General features: G+C 42.9%; 2 long non-coding RNA genes across 5 annotated transcripts in view; one reads left to right on the plus strand and one right to left on the minus strand.

The window, feature by feature from the left end:
• LOC147140163 (uncharacterized) overlaps positions 1 to 18,845 on the minus strand; it is a 97,818-nt gene that overhangs the window by 62,941 nt on the left and 16,032 nt on the right. The window contains exon 3 of one of the 4 annotated variants that reach the window (XR_015088562.1): positions 8,738 to 8,954. The exons of 2 other annotated variants lie outside the window; for them this stretch is intronic. This is a non-coding gene — a long non-coding RNA (uncharacterized LOC147140163). Of the gene's footprint in view, positions 1 to 8,737; positions 8,955 to 18,845 lie in introns of those variants that run through there. One more of the 4 variants, XR_015088560.1, reaches the window with a different exon arrangement.
• LOC147140165 (uncharacterized) lies at positions 3,056 to 18,054 on the plus strand. The gene is made up of 3 exons (XR_015088564.1): positions 3,056 to 3,196; positions 10,704 to 10,800; positions 17,947 to 18,054. It is a non-coding gene; the product is annotated as an uncharacterized LOC147140165 (long non-coding RNA).

Here is an 18,845-nt window from a genome sequence, read left to right on the forward strand (position 1 = left end):
TTGTCAATTCTAAAACTGACTTGCTAGCGATAGACGCCATAGCAAATTTATTTTCTGTATAATTTCTAGTTAACCATCCTTTATGTTGTATCCACTCATACATGTGATCACTTTGAAATTCTCCTCAAACAACAATTTTGTCATTCAAAAAAAAAAAAAAAAAAAGACCTGGAAATACTATACCAAAAATGATATTGTTGAATGGTTACCATGCACGTGGTAAAATTCTCCGCAAGCAGTAATAGATGTACGGTGTCTTTTTATAACCAAGCACACAAAACATTGCCCCGTGGTGTGTGTTATTGGAAAATTTCATTTGAAATAATTTTCCTGATCACTGGCTTATCTCTTGGATTCCTTCTGCCGCCAGTGAGGAGTTTAGCAATTTGGGCAAAAAGAAACAGAAACCCAGTCAACTACACCAACTCAAATTTAGTTTTACTGATCCAAAAACTGACTTTCTATTTTTCCTGACTGCTTCTCATAAATACCAATTAAACCTCAGAGGTTGCATGAAAAAAAAAAAAAAAAAACGGAATTTGAATGATTATCACTGTTCACTATTCCCCACTTCAGTAGACTTTTGCAAAACAGCCGCTATAAGCTAACATTGGGCACGTGAGTGTTGATTCCAAATAAATGAGCAGTTGACCGGTGGGTGGAGAGTGTATCTATGGCAACAGTCTGGTCCCCAGCTGTCACAGAGAAGAAGAAGATGGGTGCCATGAGCGAGGAGACCACTTAACCTCAGCTGCTCCACAGCTTAGGGGAGTCAAGATGCTGCTGAAGCCCGCACGGAACCTCACTTAATATGTAGACAATAACAATATCCCCCCCCCCCCCCCGCCACCACCACCACCACCACCACCACCACCCCCCAACTCCAGACAAAGGCTGACTTCAAACCAGCTAGCGAAAATAAAAGACAGCACAGAGGGGGAAAAAGAACAACACTGCACTCTCACTACAAGAAGCTCCGCAACACCAGATGGAATGTGGGATGCGAGTAAGAAAAGCTAATTAAATCTGGTTTAACTGGAAAAGCAGTTTAATTGTTTACTTCGGATACGGCCCTGCTATTTTCTGGCAGGGTTTGATCGCAGCGGGAACCATCTGCCAAAGTCACATCAAACTGCACGAGAAGACGGAAAAACCGGAGGAAATCGGCAAGGTTTATCTCAGTTCTGTCATCTTTATTGTGCAGCAGGTGACTGGATTAAAGTGGATTTCCGTGAACATGAGTAACGGTCGGTAAATGGATATTGTACAAAACGCCATTGACACGCTAACAGTTAGCATCAATAGGCAGCGACGCAACGGAGATTTGAACACCAACGGTGGTGCAACATATTTAGACGTTATTTTCAATTGTTCAGCATCCCATTTTACTGATTTTTGGGCGTGGCTAAAACATCGTAACTGGAGTCTAACATAAGCTCCTTTCTCACATCAGCAGCTATCCGCCGCAATTGCGAGTTACCTAGTTATCACGAGGTCCAAGTCTATTAGCTTACAAGCTAGCTGGTGGCTAACGCCAACACTTTTCTCTGTGGTGTGTTCAATTTTTAAGACATGTTTTCACTATGCAGGGACATTAAGGAACATTTTAAGACTCTTAACCGTCACAGTAGCCAAAAGACGTTAACGGTTTTATTTGCTTTATTTGCTAGCAAGGACAAAGATGTGATCACTGCTTTGTATGATTATAAGATAGTGTACTATTGTTTTTTCGCAATAATTTTTTTTTGGGTGGCTGAAATGGATGAAAAGTTGAAGGTACGACGGTGTACATATAAACCGATTCAAAGCCAAAAAAAAACTCCCAAAATGTAAATAGTCACCTGCTGTACAAAAACCAAGACTCGAAGCTTTTGAGCTGACAAGGTCGAAGTGTCGCGTGACTTGAGGGAAGCGAGGGAGGGAGTGGGGGTGGGGGGTTGCCGCAAATGGACGAAGCAAGGTAGGGATGTGCCTGTCAGGGCGTCGTCGTGCCACGTGACGCATATTGTCGCTGACAAGAGGTTAGCGGGTCAGACAGGAAGGTCCGTTGTTGTGAAGGGGAAGCGGCCCGCATTGTTCGCACTCCCTCCCTGAGACGGCCTAATCGGGCTTTGTCGCCGCGGCCCATGCATCGGCAGAGTGAGCTCATTCAAAAGTCTTCTCGTCCTTAATCCGACCGTCCCTTTTGTCTACCTATTTTTTTATGTCTTAGCGATTTGCACTTTTCGCCAAAACCTCTACACAGACAACTGCTTTTTTTTTTTTTTTTTCCCCTCTCTTTATTTCTTGTAAGAACCTCTAAGATCAAATATGGGTCGAAATCGAATCATTACAATCTTTGGTCAAACTGTTGCCATCTTAAAGCCTTTATACATTTATCAAGTCACAAGCCAGCACTCCAGGGTTGGAGCAACGATGGTACTGCGGTTACCCTGCTGTCCAATAACCTACAAAAAAGAAATAAAAGTACTTGTCCAATGAGGATACCAGGGAAACGAGTCCAGTCGACGTGCATTATTCTTTTTAACCTTCTGAACTGTCATACAAGTGTTTAAAAGTTAACCCCTGTGTAATAAAAATAAAGCACACGTACTCACTCCTTGTAATTGGAATGAGGGAGTCGCTGGGACTCACATTTCCGTGGACCTTGCATAGTTTATTGATTATAGGCGGACAGACAAACAGACAGACGACTTCCGGGGGCGTTCAACTTAAGAGGTTCCGCCATTGTCGCCCCTTTTCCCTCACTACCATGTACGCTTAATACTGTGGCGCAAATTCCCCCGTGTCGCTTTGCATGCATTTGTGAGCGCGTGTGTGTGTGTGTGTGCGCGCATGTGTCTTTGCCCGAGGCCATCCCAAGGGAGGCTTCACCGGCTTTAGAGGTCAAATCAGTTGTAAGTCTATTAAAAAGGCAAGCGTACACATTCTTGCCGTGGCATGTCATTCAGGCGCACTTAATTTCCACTTGATCAACAAGTTACGTGGCAGAGGCGAGCAGTGTGGCGTCTTTGCGCTCGGTCATCGTTTCGCAACGGCGGTCCCCTAAGAGGTGGGCCTTGAGTAGCTGAACGGTTTGCATTTGGAAATGAAATTTGGATGACAGCCAACTTGGAAAGAAGTGGCCGCTACCGGAGGCGATGCGATCATCATCATTTACGGGGGCGCCGCCAAATCCCTCTTTGACAAATTCAAGGTAACGTTTTGTTATCGCAATATATTCCCTTGAAATGAACATACGCAATCAGCTATGAGGGTTGGTGGGTCTCCAACTGGTAAAAATAACTAGCTAACTTGCTAACTAGCATTTACTTCACAAAGCAGAGAAGAGCAGAGGAGGAGACGCTCATTTTCTGAGGAACTGTTGTACTACATTCTGATTTTATTTAGACAAATTCAGTGGCTCAATGTCTTCTTACATTTGCTAATTTAGTGAGTTCAATCGGAAAAAATATACCCAAATACCCAATTTTAAAGCCGGAACTGCAATACCATGATATCAATACTGTATAAAGTATATGATATCAATGTAAAGTGCTGAAAATAGCCTGAGAAAAAAAAAAGTGTTGTCAAAAGTCTCTTCCGTTACATTATGTCTCCTCAAGATTGAACATGCTTGAGAATACTTTTTTTTTTTTTTTTTGGGTGAAAAGTAGTAGTTTTGAAGATGCGAGGATCCCGCCCGAGATGCATAAATGGACAGTAAAATCCACTGATAATAAAATAACTCATATGCATTCGAATCATTACAATTACAGGCAGTCGGTAGCTCCAAGCAGTTTTTGTGTCCTGGGGCAAAGTGACACGAGAACAGTGTAACCAGACTCTGTCAAGATTAATTACCGGTGATTCCGAGTGTAGCTTGCATTGCTAAAAAAATCTAATTCGCTATTGATTTGACTTTTAAATGGTAAATGTCCACTCCTATTACCATAACATGGATGCGGGGGGGGCAGCCAATACAAGATCGCGAGCGCTTGGAAAGGTCATTTAACTTTTGCAAATCTGCATGTTTCGATAAAGACCGGACGGCCAGGAAAAAAAAAAAACAACAACAAACCCCCGCCGCCATGTTTGGCATGCAGCGGCAGCGGCAGCAGCAGCCGTCGGGGTGTCTGAGGTCAGTGGCACAGTTGTAACCTCTGAGGGTCTATTCCTCTGACGGACATTTGTCACTCTGCTGAGGGAGTGTGCGCTATAATAGATTATTGACCACCTCAGCCGGCTCATCGCGCCACACAACTCACAACACGGTGACCGACCGCCACACACAAGCTGGCTCACACGGCACCAAGATGGAGCCGCTTTGCTGGGTAAAAAGCCGGCATAAATGTCATCCAAAATGACCAGTAATGGAAATGGGCAGAGCGCCGTCCGTGAGAAATTCTGAGGAAAGTAAAAGGTCTTGCTTCCATATTTCATTTGGGGCGTTTTCTAAACATCCTTAATTGTATGATAATTCATCTCGGAGCACTAATTTACCCCCTGCCGGTCTCTTTAAATGCTGGGCCATTCTGTTTACCAGCTTCCAGAATGACAAAGGCATGTGTCCTCAAGCCAAGGAGCATATTTACAGCCATATTTGTCAGCTTTGTTCCCCCCCAATGTGACGGTTTGGGGCATATGAGCCCATATGGGGTATTAGCTCAAATGGGCATTGTTTCAATTTCCATGCATTCTTTCCTCGTCCTTCAAAAAAAAAAAAAAGTTAGATCCACCATATTTTCTCGTACGCAAATCTTTGTAACTCACAACAGTGCGTTGCAGCACCACAAACACACCAAGAAAAAAAACTTGATGAAAACACACAGTAACAACATTGAATAAAATAGAATGGGCCTCATTGGCCGCTCATTAAAACAAGTTGCAAAAGCTAAAAATGATGACTTGGAACCTGGCTTCTGCTACAATTTCTATAGTCATTCAAAAGTGATAAATAAAATCATAATAAGGAGTGGGAATTTGTGGGTACTTCACGATTCCATCCGATTCGAAGGGCCACGATTTGATTCAATACTGATTCAGAGGCCTATGATTCAATTCGATTCTAATGCATCACTACATTGGCATACATTTATAGTCCATGCAAAAAACTGGTACCTTTTTAAAAACAAAAAAACTCAAGAGCAATGATTTATACTTCACACTTTGACTTGGCTGTGCTCGTACGAGGTTTTGCTTGTTCCGCCATCTTGTCACGCGTTAGCTTAGCCTAGCACAGACATCTGACGTACAAACGCAATCACTTGCCCATGCTTTCAGTTCTTATACTTGAAACTTTAAATCGATGATTAATACCTACGAATCGATTCAGAATCTTTTTAATGAAAAAAACGATTATCATTCCCACCCCTAATAATAATAATAATAATAATAATAAAAAAATGTGGGTCCAAAACAGTAGAGCGCAATCTAGTGCACACACTCCAATGCACTTTGATGTGTTTTGATGTGGCTGACTCCAGCAATTCCAACACTAACTACCTGCTGTTCAGAATCTTGGGCCTGGCTTGTCTGCCGCGCGATCGGGGGACACTTAGGCTTATTTTGCCATTGCTTATTTAAGCCACAGGAGGCCTATTACTTTCAGCAGACCTTGTCCTCTCCAGGGGCGATCGCTATGCCCACAGCACGTGCGGTCCCATTGTTTGGACCCATTTACATCTGTGGTCAATGAATAATGACAGTTCTGCGGGGGAGACTCCAACACAGCCAAACACACACTTCACAAACAGACCAGCAAGCTATGAAAAGAAAGAAAGAAAGAAAGAAAGAAAGAAAAAAAAAAAAAAGATTTCCCAAGTGGAGGATTTTCTAAAGGGAAAAGTAAGACTGCAGAATTGCCATGTTGTCTGTGATTATGAAAAACTGCACAGTGGCAAGCAAAGCTGGAAATGCCTTTTTTTTTTTTTTTCCCCCTCTCTCTCTTTTCTTCCTTTTTTTTTTGTGGTGCAGTGTTGAGAATTCTGCTGCTGTGGCTTCTGGCACCCTCCCAACTGTTTTGACCCATTAAATTAGCCACGTTGGCTGCTATGGTGCCATGCTAATGCTGTGGGCGTCTCTCAAGCGGGTGCACAGGCTCCTGGCACGCTTGCATCTCGCTCTGGCTGTGCCACCGCTTCCACACATCATAGAATATTAACCCTTTTCTGTTCCCTGACAAATGTACCAGATGGCACAGCACAATAACAGCTGTCAATTTCAAGGCAGCGCCTCTTTCGTGGATTCTTTCCCCTCCCTTTGCACTTTGGGACACTGAGGATTCTTTTTTTTTTTTATTTTATTTTTTTTTAAAGACATAATAAGCAAACGGAAGCGCCGTTTCTGATTGTAACGAATCACATGTTACAGCTGTGCCAGAGGCCTTTTTCCTCAACGGGGAAAGCAGAGAGGTGTTACTGCGCAAGAGCCCCGGTGAGCTGGAATGCAGGCACATGCACACGAGCGCCGCGATGGGGCTGTGGAAGCATTTAAAACGCTCAGCCCCCCCCCCCACCGCCAGGGCCATCGCAGCAGTCATGAGATGAGGTCCCCGGTGCCGCTTTGCTGCCAGTCTGAGTAAATTAAAACTGAGGGCTCCAAATACATTTCTCATTGTGGCCTCAAAGCGCAGGAAAGTTGTAGTCGGTCCAAACGGCGGCTGGGGAATTGCGCTCCAAGCGCAGTCCCAGTCGCCTTATTTACATGATAAAGGCAGGCCCAGCGCTGCACTACAGGACCACCCCCCCCCACCCCCCATTTATTCATTTCTTTACCAACATCACCTCTTGTTCATCAAGTACATGGGTCGAAATGATTGTGGCAATTTAGATTTGGTTTACCACACTCGCTGAGATACAGGACTGAGAATTCCCTGAGCTTTCGTCGTGTCCAAACTTATATTTCGCAGTTCTGGATGAGAAGCAAAAGGGGGCAGGGAGATGTAATTACACATTTCCAAAAGAGTTTAATAGGACTGTACTATTTCTCAAATACCCTTAGGCAGGAACTTAAATGCTGGGTGGGGGGCGCATGCTGTAGCACCACCACATTTCCTAACCAGTTGTATGATTAAAATGCTCTTTTAAATACGGACAAAATTCGTGAATACTAATCTGACGACAAAAACTTTGAAGGAAATAAAATAACCACATATTGTAAATTCCATTTCCAATGCAAAGGAGTCTCTTGTATAAAAACGCTTATCTAGGGACGAAAACAACCATTAAGCGCAAGAGCTCATCTTGTGCATTTTTTTTTTTTTCACAAAATACAACTCACTCAAAAATGTTCATATTATTGAGGTACTTTGTCCTGCTTATCATTCCAAATCGGCATAAAAAAATGTAGGCCTACTCACGTAGTATAGGCAAGGATAAGGCCCAATGTTAGCACAACTGGGAAATGTCCACCATCTAGTGGTGATTGGTGATATTACAACTTAAAACTCCAGGCGACCTTTTTTAATTTTTTTTTACTTTTCCCCAATTTTTCCAGGATGTTTTTTACCCATTTCTCCCCGTTTTCTGTGGAAAACATATTGAATGCTTATCTGCGTTTTTTAAAGAATTTGGGGTTTTTATTAAAACCATTAAAAAGAAAAAAAAAACAGACACACACACCAACACAGACTGTTTTTTTATTGAACTGTACAGAACAGAATTGAACTGTACTGCTTGGTGAAAACAAGACCATCTCAAGAGGAATTAGGTGACTCCGAGTCATGGGAGGGAGAAAAAAAAAAAAACACTAAAAACACTAACTTAGTCCTCCCTGCTTGTCCTCACATCCCATTTTGAATACCCTGCTGGACTTCTTGTGAATTTGAGATATGAGGATAAAGCGCATCTCCGCTGCCCAAGTACCCCGTTATTTTCAGTTCTTTGACTCGTGCAGTTACAAACGGCAGATACAAACGCTTTCGCTGCCACAGAGGCCATCAATCCATCTCATACCTGCGCTTTGTAACTCAATTTCCCACCTGGCTTGAGCTGACGGCTACACACAAAAGTCAATTCCAATAGCAGCTCAGCAAAGTGCACGTCCAAAGGAGAAGCCGGCGCCTTAATGCCGACGGACTTCATCAATCGGCGAGTCGAGCTAAATCAATCGTGAACTGGCTTCAATCAGATGGGTGACGAGGGCGCTGGATGTCCGCGCAGGCCGACCGTCCCCCGACGGCTCCGTCGGACGAATTTGGCACAATGGCGTCACGCTGGAGCGTACAACTACACCGCTCGCCATCTTTCGCGCCCGTCTTCATGCCACAGGTTTCGCGGATTGAGGCGAAGTATAAAAAGGCGCCCGGGGCCAAATTCACGACACAATTCAACATGAGCCAATTAGAAAATGAGTCCATGTGACGGCGGAACACGGCATTAATAGCATTTGCATCAGCCGATCCTCGATCTGTGATATCCATAATTAGCAATATCGCTTTTCAGATCGACAAACGCCCTCTTTGTATCTCCCCCCCCCCCGCCACTTCCCCCGAATGGTATCCTCCCCCTTAAAGATTAATTGAAGCCGGGATAAAACAAAATGGTTCCCAGGGGGTGGCCCACTGTTTGTTATTCATGTGGGTCTGAAAACAGCAACAGTAAATCCTCTAAATTGTTGTTAAGCTGGGGATATTACCATATGTGTGCCATTTCCATAGACTGACAGCTCCCTCTGGATCAACTGGGGACTATTGATCTTGCAGCACTCCATTTCAAGTTAATTGTGCTTGAAATGAGGTCCACACTCCCAGGCATACCTTTGTTTGAAAGGTGGATATTCATTTTTTTATTTGGCAGGATGTTGACATCAAAGACGGAGGATACATTTTTTTTTTGGGGGGCGTTTATCTTGCGTAGGCGGCTTCTCTTTCAGAGGGGGGTCGGTCCAACAGCGAGGCAACAAAATTTGACGGAGGGGACCCGCGTGCTCGGTTTTCCCGGCTGCGATTGGACGGCAACAAAGCTCCGCCTACGCTGAACATGTAGGCGGGAAGGGGGGGGGGGTAGCACAACATCATCTACGTCATAAAATATCAATCTTCATGTGCAACGGAGAATAAAGCTATTGAAAACCGGTTCTAGTTAGTCCATGGAAGACGCGCATGTACAAAAAGCGACTTGGCAATCATCCGCTCAAAGTAATACGTTCCTAATCCTATGTTGGGAACAATTGGAAACAAAGCGACAGTGATCAGCTGAATTGCATGCTTGGAAGGACAGCAAATGGAGATATTTCTTCCAATCATGGCTTCTCAATTGTTTGGAAACTGTAGATGGGTCGGTACTCAAGTTCGGTGCATGGGACAATACGCCCCTTATGGACTGCGGTTTTTCGGTTTTGCAGTGGAGGTAATGCCACCGACTTCTTGTTTTAAGGATTAAGCTGACTCAGGTCCTTCTGGACTGTCTATTTCTATTTTATTTTATTATTATTTTTTTTTTTTAAATCAACATCAATACCAGAGTTCAGTATAGACTGATGCCACTGAGGGGCAAACATTTCCGACAGTTGGCGAAGGTAGAAAAATGCGCGTTCAAGTCTGGGTTCGTTCAACGTCGCAAACGTTCGCCAAACGGCCGACAGATGTTGGCGTGTACTTTTCTTGTGGCAAGGGAATTTTGAACACGTTCAAAATGTCCGTGCTACAAGATAAATTGCTAAAACACTTGGCGAACATTTGTGACATTGAGTGAACAACCATGAAGTGACATGAACGCAGCATCCGCTGCCTTTGAAAACACTCGCAGTTGTTCGCCGCTCAATGGGATAGGGGCTTTAGAGTTGGTTCGTTAGACTTAAAGCGGAAGTCAACCCAAACATTTTTTTTCAAGAATATGTTCCATGTAGGCCCACTAGTTGAAACACAGCATTCTGATTAATGTTGCATTTGTGGAGTATGAATTAAGCAGCAAAATCCACCCCTTTTTAGCCATCTCAGGGGGCGGCCATTTTGTCACTTCTGTCGACTGAAAATGACATCATAGTTGCTCAGGGCTCAGATAATGCCCAATCACGGCTCAGCTTCGGAAAACAGGTGACCCGTGATTTGGTCGTCATCTGAGCCATGAGCAACCGTGACGTCATTTTCAGTCGACAGAAGTGACAATATGGCCGCCCCCTGAGATGGCTAAAAACTCATATTCCACAAATGCAATATTCACCAGAATGCTGTGTTTCAACTAGTGGGCTTGCATAAAACATTCTTGGAAAAAAATATGTTTGGGTTGAGTTCCACTTTAATGCTCATATTAGGTACATCTTTTAATTTTTTTATTTAGATATCAGATATCATTTTATTTAGAAACCCTTAATTCACAACTGAGTAGCAGTAAAGACTTTCCCACCAACCGGACAAACAATCCCAGCCAGAAATTCATTGACTCATTTGCAGTGATTATTCAAAGAGAAATCCTGAGCATGAAACATTAAAAGCTCCTTAAGTGATTTTTTGTTTTGTTTTTTGTTCTTAATGTAAGCCGTCTCTTTCCTCTCAGTTCAGCTTTAATTCCTCATCAGGGAGAAAGTGTCTGCCCTGAAAAAAAAAAAAAAAAAAAAAAAAAAACATGTGCCAAGCTTACTGAAAGGTGAACTTTGCCGCGGGAAAATGTGGCGAGAACACTGAAAGTTTCACAGCTCGGCCGCTAATGTACGCACGCGCTAATCCCTGTCACGATTAAGTGCAAAATCCGATTAGGATATGTGACATATGTGTGTTTTTACAGGTGCTTTTGACAGCGCAACAGAAACAGTGTGAGAGGGAGACTTCCAAGGAATGAATCAAAGTACAAGCTCATTACCGCAAAAGAGGAAAAAGGCAAGGTAAGCTGTGTGTTGCCGTGCAAATACTGCCACACTAGCTGATTAAACCTCTCACTCTCAACTGCATCATAATCCTGCCTGGAACTCGGCCTGGCGGATTATTTCGGGTGGGGAGGAGGGAGAGAGAGAAAAAAAAAAAAAAAAAAAAAAAAAAAAAAAAATCCACAGAGGATAGCTTCCAAAAGGAGTGTCAGTCCCAATCTGAGGAACATGGACGAATATTCCCATCCCTCGGCCCTCCAAGGGGGGAAAGAAAAAAAAAAAAAAAAAAAAGCACTTTGCAAGCATGAGGCGGGATGCAAATGGAATCTTCTCCAGCAATCATTCCCATATCAATCCGATGTTCCCTCAGCAATATCAGATCACAACAAATAAAAAGGTGTGTAATGGGGGGCATTAGAGGGGCCCAGTTGATAGAGGCAGGATTTAATTTGCATGGCAGATTAGCCCTCCAGTCCCACCGGCGGGGCCGCGGCCTCAGGGGCAAAATCGCCTCTTTTGCTCCTTGCCTCCATCTCTTTTTATTCTATTATTAATGGGATCTAGTCCCTTCAAATCCATTAAGTCAATTGAGCGAGCGTGAGTGTAATCTGATTTCAAATTCAGCATGAAAACGCTTAACCGGCGGCCCCGGCTCCATGCTGGTTTCTTCTTGATGTGAGCGGCAGGAGATGAGGGGATAACACAGTGAGGCCAAAAGAATCCTCCTCAAAGTTGATTTTTTGGTTTTTTTTCCTTTTTTTTTTTTTAAACCCCTCCCGCTTACTTTGACACTTCATGGTCAGCAAAATGTACTTTATGCACATGTACAAAAGGAGAAAGAATCCCTGAGTGTTGTGTACAAAATAAATACATGTTACATCTCCGAGGCTAGCCAGTTCCAAATCCCAGTGGAAGGTTGAGATTGAAAGAGAGGGAAAGCACGGCTGGAGGCTTTTTTTTTTTTTTTTTTTTTTTTTTTGGTCTCTGCCCTCAGTGCACCGGTCTGACTGGGGCCAAGTTCCGCCTCAGTGCCCCGGCGAGCCTCAGCATTACACAAGCAGACAAATACACACACACTCACAGCTGGGGTTACCAGTTATTAGACAGCAAGAGGGGCAAGTACACCTTTTTTTTTTTTTCCTCCACAAAATCATGCATTCATAAATACATTTGTGGGCTGTGAACTCACCGCAAGACATAACTGAGTGACATGGAGTCGCTTGACAGCTTGAAAGGCTGAATAGAAGACACAAAGAGTCGCGATAATTGGCCGTACAGGCTTTCGGTGTCAACGCAGAGGCAGAATATTGCCACAAATCCTTTATTATAATCGAAAATACGGAAAATCATACTGTGTTCATTTATCCTTGCGGCTTCGTCATGACCTGCGAGCACCTGGAGAGTCATGTTGAGTCCTTAAACATTTCGCCTACGTTTTAGTCGAGATATAGGTGCATTACGATGATCGTACATATGCGTACAGTGACCCCATCTTATTGCGCAAAAGATGAAAGTTCACAATAGGCGAGATCATATCAAAATGTTTTCTTATTTTACACATACTCGATGTATTAGAAGGGCAAAGATTACTTTATTAACCGACAACTAATCGATCATCAAATTAATCAATTCTTTTTAATTAATCGATGAGTCATTTAGATGGCTTTTTTTTTTATTAAAAAAATAAAATTGTCTAAATGCTAAGAATTTCAACTTGTCATAAATAAATATCGGATTCCCGTAGTCCTCCAAAGTGCACTGATGACCTTTGTGTTGCAATCATAACATGTGCTTTTACTTTGGAAAACAACGATCAACATTTTTGTCTATTTTCTGACATGCTTACGGACCGAACCAGTCACTGAATCATAATTCATTGTTGTTTGTGTATTTTTTAGACCATCAATTTTAAATCATGTCCCGTTTTTGAATAAAAGGGAATTGGAGCACGTTTTAATAATCCGATTCATCGATTAATCAACAATTGATCATAGAAATTATGGCTGCCCTAAAACGTACTTTGTATTGAACATACTAAGACTTGTTAAAAGGCCCTATATAAAAATAAAAAATAAAAATCCCCCCCAAAAGGTTTGTCGGCATCAACTGAAGCAGCTTACTGTAAAAACGCCATTCTATAATATCGCAGGCGTGTCGACGATGAACCGCGACATAGCGGGGTAACACTACCGCCCCGATCCACGCCTTATTAACATAGAAGGCAACAGCGGCGGCAACAATGTTTTGCAAACAGTTCATGCATTACCACTCAGGGGAGGGCTAGCACCATGCATCCCTGCATCTCAAACACACGCATACACACACGTGTTCCCTAGTGTGATGCTCTGGGAAACGGGGAGAAAAAAAAAAAGAAGCAAAAAAAAAAGAAAAAAAAACAACAACACAACACCGCTGATCAGAGCTGCTCAGCCCGCCAGCTATGCACTCGGGGGGGGGGGGGGGGGGGGGGGGTGGCCCCCTGACAGAAGCAGTGATGTTTGAGATGCAGCGAGTCCTGAGTTTGTCCATCCCTGATTAGTCAAAACTCCAGTTTTTCCTGGCCCGCTGCAGCTGATAGTCTTGGCTGTGGATTCTGACACAGGCTCCATAACACAAGACGGGTACGTTTACGTGACAGGAACCTTGTAAAACGTGGATGGGCTAAAAACAAATCGCCGTTTACATGGGCCTGCAAAAAGGCCTGAAAAAGCTGCAATATACCTTTTTTTTTTTCGGGGGGGTGGGGGCGGAGACAAACTGTGACTTTAGCTGATGTGTAAAATAGACATCCAGGTCAATTCCATCCACAAATTGCTTTGCTGACCTCAGCGTTGCCTGTAAAAATGTGTTTTGGACGACAGGTCCGTAGAATGAGCCGATCGACAAATTTCATTTCATATAATTTTACAGGCAAGTTACGTAAATAAATTATTCTCCAAAAAATACAACACCGATTAACCAACAATCAAATCCACACCATTCTCAACGATCGATGAATCAACTCATGGATTAATATGCCCACAGCTGTGAAACAGACGCACATCCACGGAATGTCGGAACGGACGTTGTTTGATTTGTAAAACACGACTCAGCAACGCAGGCAATTAGAGGCTCATCCTGACATCACTTGACTGTATTCCTTGAACCTTTCCACATTGAGCCGCGTCAAAGGATTTGCCACCTTCGCAGCGGGGCCTTCGCGCCGTGCTTTTCGCCAGCCACAATGGGCCAAAATGGAAGCAAGAAAACTTGCAATCCTCCTGTGAGGATTTGGGAACTTATGTAACTCCCAATTATGAAAACTTCTTCTCGCAGCCTGTCTTTGCGGGCCTCACTCTGTCTGTTTGCAAGACTTACCCCCCCTCCAAAAAAAAAAAACAAAAAAACATCCGCAGTGCCACTGAAGAGTGTATAATGCCTGTGTGCCCACATGACTGCCGAAAAACACTCCTGCGCTTTCTGCCCCGCTGAGTCCTGCTGCATAATGGGGGTCTTGGAGGCTCACAAGAAGGCCTGCCTAACAAAGCCTCGCTGGCTCGCGGCGACAGGAGAGAGGCTGTTTGCGAGCCCCGTGCCAAAAAAAAAAAAAAAAGGAAAAAAAAAAAAATCATTTCAGGGAGGGTGTCTGTGGGACGCAGTGGCGGCAGCATGACAGTGTACGGTTTTCATATCTTGGCAGGAGGGGGGAGATGCACCGTGTTGGTCTTTAGCGAAGGTCCGGGGAGGGGAAGTTCACAAATTGCTTCGGAGTACATTTCGCAAGTCAGGAATCTTTTCAAACTGGAAGTATTTTCCAGTAAATTAAATCAGATCAATAAAGCCTTATAGTATTTCCATATCCCTTTCATTCCGTATCCCTTTCATTCATTCTGAAACCCACCGTTCACTTTCCTTTTTAGCTCCACAGGAGTGAACCCGTTTACCTGATGGGTGGTCTTAGACCGGGCTAAACTAAAGCCCCTGCCATCTAAGTGTAGAGTAGCCGCTAATCCGATTTCAGGAAACAGTCAAACCCACACACCCCACCACTGCACCTACCCCACTGTGGCTTTCCAGACCCCAGTTTGCTCCCTTCCGATACAATGGGAAGAAAAACGCGGTGGTATCTTAAAGGGGGAAATTTTCTTTGCAATAATGCGTTCTGCCCGCGAGACTAAAACATTGTGTTCTGATTAATATTGGGTTTGTGGAATGTGAATTAAAAGCATTTTCATCGACTGAAATTGAAGTTAAACTGCCTTCGTGCACAACATCACAATAGCTGCATTGTTGTACATGTGCATTTAAGGGGCGTGGCCTACTGAGTGGTGTCAGGAACATGACCAGCTAGTCATCAATCATGCAAGGTTTTGGGCACGTTGTTAGTGTTTGTATTGTTCAACCATAGGCGCCAATGTTGGCTCACAAAGGGAAAAAAATTAATAAAAATAAACTGTTGCAACTCAAAAAACTAATTTGTAGTCAACATTAATCGATTGATCACAGCGATTTTGTTTTGGGCAACTCCCTTTTGTGTGCTTTCACCTCGAAAACACAAGCTCACTCACCCACTTTTTTCGTTACGCCTAGTTGCACTAGGCAGCTCGTTCATCCAATCACATTCAGATATTTTCATGTCCTAAAAGACAGTCGGAACTCCTAAAACCAATTCCCGTAACAAACCTGCAGGGTCACCACAGTATCTAATCACGTATAATTAACACAGATTTACAGGAGAAAGGGATGCTTTGCAATAATGTTTTGAAACAAACCTGCTTTTGTGTCAAAAGAGTTTGCATCTATCCACATTTAACCTCTTTTAAGTGAATAATTACGTTCCTTTTGCTTCTAAGTCAGTAATCATAGCTACCATGACGGCGAATAAGACACACTTCCTAACAAGTATTATTTCTCACAAAGGGATCACGAGGAGTAATTGAGAGGGAAATATGGAGAAGTCATGCTAATTGCTAAGCTAACCGGCTAATGGTGGTCCGTGAAACTTTGGAATTAAGCGCTTGGGTGATCGACTACACTTTTCACAGAACGCTGGCTGGGACCGCGCCTATCCAACTTTGAAAAGCAAAATAGCAAGCAACTTAAGTGTCTGCTGAGAAAATGATACCAAATAATACATACTGCAGCTAAACAGGACCGGAAATGTTATAGCACACGTCAGCCAGGGGGAATGGCCTGGAAGATTAACATTGAGGATAAGCGGGTGAATTTAAAAAAAATGGATGAATGGATGGATATTCAATACATAGATCATTAACGTGATTTCTTTTCACAATAAAGTCTGGAGTTTTGATTTTGGAGAGATTTACAATAAATTCTCAAAATTACATTACAGTAGATCCCATCATTTTTACTTTTAATCAATTTCTTTCCGAAACGTTTTTTTTTCTACATTTATGCAATAATATGTAGGCTACTGTGCCTCTGGGTTAGGGTTATTTATTTAAACTTTTTTTTTTTCTCAATATGACACCGTTACCGCATCTGACCAACCTCGAAAAATATTTTGCAGCCCTGAAATATTTTCATTTTACTATAAACGGTTGGTTTTGGTTCCGTTTTGTTACATGGATGGGACTCGTGTGTATCTGGCTCTTTAATAAGGTTCAGCAAGTCGGACATATTACCTGCTCGCCGGCAGGTCTCTCTCTTGAATGCGCTCGGCCCTCTCTGGGACGTAACAGGGGCCAAACATAAAGCAGTGTTTCATGGTCCTGCGGCTTATCTGGCCTCTTCAAGTATGCGAGACATGCCGGGAAACAAAGGAGCGTCTCTGTACGTCCACCACCAGGGCGAGCATATCCCTTTCACGGGCCACACATCGGACTGCCGGCTACACCTGGATGGAGACTTTTTCCTTTAGCGCAACCCAAAAAATACCCATGGACTTACTATAGAAAAACTTTAAAACTGAGAACCCAAGAGTAAGCAGATAGGCCTTAAAAAGTCCAATTTAAGACTTTATGGGACATTTTAAAGGCCACTTCGATCAAAATGAACAAAACGCAACCACATTGCAAATCAGCCCAAATGTTTGTGTCTGGGGCATTTTTAAGACCTTTGAACAATGGATTTTAGGGCTACGAAAGGCCTTCATTTTGCTAAATCACGTTTAAGACTTCCAAGACGCACAAATATCCTGAAAATAAAAATGAGACAATGACAATGACTGACTAGATGCTGATAAGTCATTTGTCCAAGTTCCCACCAGAGGAAGGAAATTGAATTACATTTCTGTATATGATTTTATATTCTGGGTGTTATTTATGTGAGTGTACTTTTTAGATATCAAATTACAAATTGATTGCAATTATTAGACCACCACACAAAAGGCACTGAGCCTTGTGAGCGTAACTATTTCTGGGTGCTTACTGTGTGCAAACGAGAGGCCTCTTACATGACCCATATACAGCTCTGCAGTGGGGAGCAAGTGCAGTTTGGAGAAAGTATGGCCTCAGCTGGCCAAACAGGAGCAGTACAAGACAAAGCTTCATTTTCGATGGCATGGGGAAAACTCCTTTTTAACAACATAATGGCGGAAAATATGACAACACACCATCACCACACCAGATATAGATACAGCTATTGAGATAGATAGATATTTATAGAGGGATATATATATTTATATATGCACAAAATGACATGAGTGGATCAGTGTCACAGCTGATGCCTGGTGTACTGTCAGAGAACAGAGACCCTGAGGGATTTTTTTTTTTTTTTTTAATAAACAGAGAATGTCTATACGGCATCTGTCAAGTGGGTGTGTTGACTCTGTGGGCATATTTGTGCATTGGGGGTATGGATATTTTCTGAATACACCAGAAGAAGCCCCACAATGAATTGAATTGCAGCATTAAATCAAGACAAACAAACTGTTTTTATGGAGTGCAATATTTTCGAGTGCTACTTTACCATTTGCCATTTTTCCACAAACAAAAATATTTGTATTTTTGGGTGGACTTATGATATTTCCATTCATTTCAGTGGCAACAAATTTCAGTATATACACGGAATGCATTAAACTCATATCTCAAGGCACTACTGTATATGATTCTCATTTCTGAGTCAAGATTTTTGCTTCGCTGTCTGATTCTACCTTGAATACACCTGCTAAGTGCACTTTCTTCCGGCTCCCTCCTGTGTTATTTGTCCTCTTTTGACTAACAGGTCAGTCTCGTGGCTGCAGCCGATGTTGACCTTGCTTAGCCTCCCGCCACAGTAGCCGGACTCCATAAACAGCCAGGAAGGACTCGGCGTCTGATGTTAAAAGCCCCCCCCGTCTGACATACGAAAGGTAAATAAGGATTTGGATTGTGGCGCGCCTGCTGCTTTAGCTGCGCCATTGTCCTCAAGTTACCTTAAGTCTGAGTAGCCCACTGCATTGCTCTGACTTCAATGTCCAAAAATTAACGCCACATACAGTCAGTTGACCACAATCCATTTTAGACACTGGTTGACCTCTGATTTGCGTGGGGGGGGGGGGATTTAGGCAATTCTCTCTTGATATGTTTTTACACAAAGTAGGTTTTCACGGTAATTTTTTTGTTTCCTTTATGTAAACCAGTTGTTATGGTTTCCTATTTCACAAGTATCACAGTAGTGTCTCTGTAAATAAAACGTGGACTCTTAAGTCCTGAGTCACTGGCCGCTGCCGGAAGCAAAACCTTGGATCAACTCCAGCTGTAATACATTGATGTGACTATGTGTAAACAATAATAACAATACAAGATTAAGTGCATTTGCAGGCAGTCCATTGCCGCTTGACTTTCGCACCCGAATTGTGAAATTCAAGCTACCAAAACAATAATATGGAAGTATACTTTTCAGGAATTAAAACATGTATTCTAATTTTAGTCAAGGTGGTGGTACTGTACTTTGAGAGCTCAGTATTTTTGATACGTTACTTTCTGTAAAATGTTTGCGAGCCACTGTACGAGTGTGCTTAAAAACGCTGAGTTTTGTCAATGTTTTGATGTCCGGCAGTAGGGTAATGCAATGTCAAGCATTAAAACGCGTTGAAAACAACTGCTCCTTTTAAAATCGGCAGCGATGACGCAGCCGGCCAA

This window comes from Filicampus tigris, chromosome 11 (assembly GCF_054856515.1).
Source record: "Filicampus tigris isolate MCC_2025a chromosome 11, RoL_Ftig_1.0, whole genome shotgun sequence".
NCBI classification, from domain to species: domain Eukaryota; kingdom Metazoa; phylum Chordata; class Actinopteri; order Syngnathiformes; family Syngnathidae; genus Filicampus; species Filicampus tigris.